The 6110-nt window shown below is 34.1% G+C and overlaps 1 pseudogene; it reads left to right on the top strand.

The window, feature by feature from the left end:
* The first annotated feature begins 5537 nt into the window (after window positions 1-5537).
* On the top strand, window positions 5538-5613 carry LOC138427388 (U2 spliceosomal RNA; annotated as a pseudogene).
* The last annotated feature ends 497 nt before the right edge of the window (window positions 5614-6110 follow it).

The following is a 6110-nucleotide window of genomic DNA, read 5'->3' as shown; positions in this document are numbered from 1 at the left end:
ATACCTTCACTTTTCACAACTCATCCTAGAGTATGACACTGTATTTGTGGAAAGTTAATAGGAACAAATTCATATTTAATGTGACATGTCACAGTTTATTTTTGATGCTGAGATTATTTTCTTTAGACAGTGAGAATTCAGTAGGATATAACAAGCAAACGCTGTCCTTACTTTGGAATTTCAGTGGATTAAAGTGTGGTTAAACAGTGAGTTATTTAGGTAAGGAAGCCAGAGATCATTAATGAATGCATTTGTAATACAGGAATTTTAAAAAAATTACACCAGTAACAGTCAAGTGCACTGACTTGGTTTAATTTTTAGGAGTTGAGAATCAAAAGTTCGGCAGCCAAATACTGCCTTTATAAGGACATTTTTCTGCCTACCATTGTTTTAAGGTGCCAAATTTCAAGGGCTGTTTGCAGGCTCCATTTAGGGGAAAGAACTTAATGCCCAAATTGGTTAATTGCATCCATTAATAATCAACAAATATAATACACAAACAAGAAAACTGGAAATGTATCCTCATCACTTTCTCCTTGGACCTCCTACACTAGAAATGACATTATTATTTTAATAAGTGGAAATTAAATAATCTTTGCTGCTTCTCCATTTCTAGCAGCATAATTTTTCTCCTTTTGCAAAATTCATGACAAAGAGGAACTGCTTGGCTCCAGTACCAAAGGATACCACTTCAGTGACTTTTAACAAAGAAAGATTGGCTAGACTAGAATGAGTGGAAACATCTTAAGCTATTCAGACCTAATGAGCCATGAACCGTAATGTGGTGCCACTTTGCTATTAGATGACAAAAATCTCTTTCTCCTTTTTGGTTTCTTTCAAAAGTTGTTCTTTCCTTTTTGATGAATACATGTTTGCAAATTATTTAATAGTTTAAGTGAAAGCAAGTAAAACAATGAAGTGTAATTTCTTACCTAATTGAACTCTTTATATATCATAAAATTGTGAGTTTTTTCAAACTGAAAGATATCTTCATAATTATCCAGCCCAAATACCTTGCTTAACGGAAACTGAGGCTTAGCAATAAAAATGACTTTCCAGATTCAAACAGCTGGAACCTACAATCCTGCTGGTCATATACTGCATTCTTCTATTCCCTGTCCATGTCTGTGTGTGTGCTAAGTCACTTCAGTCCCATCCAGCTCTATGTGAACCCATAGACTGTATGCAGCCCGCCAGGCTCCTCTGTCCTTGGGATTCTCCAGACAAGAATACTAGAGTAGGTTGCCATTTCCTTCTCCAGGGGATCTTCCCGATCTAGGGATTGAACCTGGATCTCTTATATCTCTTGTGCTGGCAGGCAATTTCTTTACCACCAGTGACACCTGGGAAGCCCCTTTCCTGACCATATGTGTGCTTGAATCTTTCTCTCTATAGCTGCGCTATGCAGTTGCATACACATAGAGTCCACCCTATCTCTTTCCCTGTCACTTTATAATGTGTGCCATTTCAAATGTCCTTTTTAATCAAAGCTTTTCTTACCTCTAGTCGAATCCTAGTAGGATATAATTCTCCTTCCTTTACATCCCCATGACTTTTTTTATTTAACTTTCAGGATCTAAGATGCACTTACTTTTAGTATTGTTGTTTCCTTACCTCAGTTCTTTTTCCCATTCTCCTTAGGGTATATGTTGTTTGAAAGAAATTGTATTTACCTTTGATGAGGTAAATATTTCTCTGTTATATTTAACGTAACATTTGACTTTTTAAAGTTAATTTATCTTTTATTGAAGGATAATTGCTTTAAAGAATTTTGCTGTTTTCTGTCAAACCTCAATATGAATCAGCCATAAAACAATAAATAAATACACCTGGGAATTTTGAGGGGGTTTTGTTGCTTGTTTGCTTGCTGCAGCTCTATTTTAAGTCAGGACTGTGACTTCTGACTCTCAAAGCAATGTAGCTCTGTTTCCCTATTATACTGTATAGTAGGAAACACCAGCAGACAAGACAAACAGGATCCATGACTGTTGAAATAGAAGAGAGAAACTAAACTCAATTCCTCCCTTGAAACAAGGGGTAGGAGAAGCACTGGGGAGACCTAGTGGAAAGTGGGGATGTTAGTGAGGATTTTGGTAAAAAATGTGTTTAGGTTATCTGTCTTCCTAAGTAGCTCTTATCTAACTTGGGTTTCCACAGTCCTACAGAAACTGGGAGATAGGAGTTCCTTTTTTTTTTTAAATAATAATATTTCAAAGGATGGCTCCCAGAACCTTGAGAAACACTTTCTTGTGTTTTAAAACTGGCAAGAGGCTGGGAAAAGTTTTACATCGCCAAGGAGAAGAGAAAGAATTTAAAGCTGCAAGTTTTCTAAAGTAAATGCTCCAAAAAAGGGGAAGGCTATGTCAGAAAGTAACCTGTCTAAAGTTTAGTTAAGCTAAAGAAATGGTTGAGCCCAGTGGTCACCATCAAGTGTATTATATTAAGTGTGATAATGTAATCGGTTTTGATGCAAGTAATGGAAAAATCATGTCAAAATGTCTTAGTTATAGTAAAGCCATTTTATACCTTCATAAACAGAAGTTCCAAAACAGTCAGTGTGTATCCCGGATTGGTTAACAGAGCAGCCTAAGGATGTCAGTTAGACTATTGATCTCTAACATTCTGCTCTGGTCTGACCGACATACTGGCTAAGTCCTTCTCATGCTCACAAAATTAGAACAAATTTTTCAGAACTTCTTAAAAGTGGTAACAGAATATTAAAGATAAACAGTCTCTTAATCAATTTCTAGGAAAGATCCCCTTAGGGATTGACTAGAATTTGATCACAATATCCTTCCTAATAGGCACCTAGAAGGATGAATCATATAATCTCTTGATTATCTTACATTATCAAGATTTACTCCTGAATTCCTTGAAAAAGAATGGATTTCAAATAAAAAAGGAAAAAAGTTTTCCTTTTTACAAGAAAGAACACAGAAATGATTATCGGGTAAATAACCAACAATGTGAAGAGAAGATACTAAAGAAAGTTATTAAGAGCTAAGACTCATTTATTGTGAGAATTGGGGAATAGATATTGATCAAAGATTCATAGTTTCACTTATGCAAGATGAATAGGTCCTAGAGATCTAACCCACTATACAATATAGTACATGTAATTAGTAATCCTGCATTAATATACTTAAAAGTGTGCAAAAGGATAAATCTTATGCTAAATATTCTTTTTAAAAAAAGAAAGGAAGAAACTTCTAGAGGTGATGATAAGATTAGGGCATTTAACTTATCAAAATATATACATTAAATACGTGCAGCATTTTTGTGTGTCAATCATAGCTCATAAGTATGTTTTTTTCTATTGAGTTGTCTGCATCTGTTTAATTGATGTAGAATATCATTATATATATTCTGTCAAGCCCTTTGATGATTGTATATACTCCAAAATATCTTCATCCAATCTGTGGCTTGTTCTTTTTATGACATTTATAAAAATGAACTTAATGTTTACATAGTCCAGTATTTTGTGTTTCTATATATTAGTGCTTTTCTTGTATGTTTAAGAAACTTTTGTCTACATCCAAATTTTGAAGATATTCTATATTGTATTTTAAAAATGTTGGTTTGCTTTGTATTACCTACTTTTGATAAATTGGTTTAGATTTATAGTTCCTTTGTTATTGATGTTTGCCTATGGCATTGTATTAGTTATATATGACTTATTAAACAGACTGCCACAAGGACTGCACAAATGTATTATCTTATAGTACCATAGGTTAGAAGTCTAAGTCTGATCTCACTGAAATGCAATATACAGCAGAGCCGCATTCCTTTCTGGAGGCTGCAGGGGAGAGACTCTCATCTTTTCCATCTTCTAAAGTCTAACCTCCTGTATTTGTTCATGACCCCCTTCCATATTCAAAGCCAACAAAGGCAAGTTGAATTCTCCCCATATTACATCACTTTGACCTCTTCTCTCCCTTCCTCCACTTTTTCTTTTTTTAGTTTAATTTTTCTTCATTAAATGTTAATTTTTTTACAGAATTGTGTTGGTTTCTTCCAGACTCTTCCTCCACTTTTAAAGGCCTTTGTGATGACATTAGGTCCATTCAGATACTATGGGGTAATCTATTTTAATGTCAGCTGATTAGTCACCTTAATTTCACCTGCAACCTTAATTCCCTTTTGCTAAATTAGGAAATATATTCACATTTTCTAGAGAAGAAACATGGACATCTTTGGGGGGCCATTTTCTGCCTCTCATAGGTTAAAAAAAATAGAGTTTAAGTTCCATGTTTTTCCCATGTTGGTATTGGATTGACCTGTTAGCACTTATTAAAAATTCACTGCATGGCTGTATGGAAAATTAAGTGTTTGATTCTTTCTCTTAACTTCTTTTCTGTTCCACTTGTCTATACTTGTGTTGAAATCCTGTCATCTTAATTATTTCTCTCTTTTTTAAAGTATTAACTATTTGTATCTGGTGGTTCTATAGCTAAGTTATTTTACTTAAAGGTGGCTTGGCTTATCTTGGTCTTTTGAATGATTAGAAATATTTTAGACTGACATTATCAGTTTCCAAACATTTCTAGGATTTTTATTTGTGTTAAATTAAATTTGGGAAAAAACTGACATCTTTGTAATATTTATATATTTAGATCTTCCTTCCATTTCTTCCATAAAATTTTGTATTTTTCAGTGCAGTCTTCTAAGTTTTTGTGAGATTTATTCATAGCTGTTTGATCCTTTAGCATGTCATTTTAAAATGTATCATTGTTTTTCAAATTTCCTTTTTTGTTTGAGATTGATACATGAAATGCAATAAATTTATCTATATTGACCTTTTATTCAGTTACCTGATTATATTCATCTATCAGTTTGAATAACTTCTCTATGTACAGCCAAAACCTTGCTCTGCTTTTACGTTTACATTAACTTTGTAGGTATTTTAGTCCAGGAAGCATGAGAATCAAGCAAGTGTTATAACTGGACACCCGAGAAGACAACTGATTCTCTAATAATTCCAAGAAAAACTCTGCTGAATAGTCTGACTCTCATCAGCTTCCCTCTGCCCAGGTAGAGCCTGTATTCTCAGCCTCCTGTCAAAGCCCAGAATCAACGAATATTCCCCAGGAAAATCAGCCAGCAGAAGGTCAGCTGACCTCTCTGTTACATGTCCCTTTCCAGAACCTTAGCTCTTAGTATTTTAACTTAGTGTTTCAGTAGCTCTCTGATTCTTTTAAACAGAAGAGTCTTCCATTTTATCTGACCTCCCTGGTATTTTTTTCTGGGCTGATCTCCGTCTGAACTTACAGGCATATTGTGTGTTGGATTTTATCAAATTATTATGTAAATATATTGAAAAGATTACAGAATTTTTCTTCCTAAAACTACAGTCTTGTCCAACTCTTGCAACACCATGGACTGTAGCCTGCTAGGTTCCTCTGTCCATGGGATTCTCCAGGCAAGAATACTGGAGTGGGTTGCCATTTCCTTCTCTAGGGTATCTTCCCAACCCAGGAATTCAACCCGGGTCTACTGCATTGCAGGCAGATTCTTAACTGACAGGGCTGTGAGGGAATGACACTTCTTGGCCTTTTGGCTAAGATCAAGTGTAGTATTATAATAAAATATATTTTATTACCTTTATAAACTTCTGGGAAAGATTGAAGGCAAGAGAAGAAGAGGGTGGTAGAGGATGAGATGGTAGTTAGCATCATTGACTCAAAAGACATGAATTTAAGCAAATTCTGGGAAATAGTGAAAGACGGGAGCCTGACGTGCTGTAGTCCATGGGCTTACAAAGAGTTAGACACCACTTAGTGACTTACCAACAAACCCACTTTGATTATTTTTAATAACATTTATCTTTATTATAATTTTTTACATTTATTGGTTATTTTATTACTTACTTTTAAACTCAGAAGTTTAGTTTGCCAAGTTTTAGCCTTTGCTTAAAAACATAAATATTCATACTTATAAATTTAACTATTAGCACCATTTTAGGCCTACTTCAAAATATTAAAATAGAATATTTTGTCTGCAGTGTTAAATATTTTTAGTATATATTTCAGTATCTATTTCAAATAATTCTTTCCTTTTGATCATAAGTTATTTGGAAGAGTGTTTATAATTTTAAAAACATATGAGTATTT

Source organism: Ovis canadensis, chromosome 21 (genome assembly GCF_042477335.2).
Source record: "Ovis canadensis isolate MfBH-ARS-UI-01 breed Bighorn chromosome 21, ARS-UI_OviCan_v2, whole genome shotgun sequence".
Classification (NCBI taxonomy): domain Eukaryota; kingdom Metazoa; phylum Chordata; class Mammalia; order Artiodactyla; family Bovidae; genus Ovis; species Ovis canadensis.
Note: the sequence above shows the minus strand (reverse complement) of the source record. Positions and strands in the feature narration are given on the sequence as shown.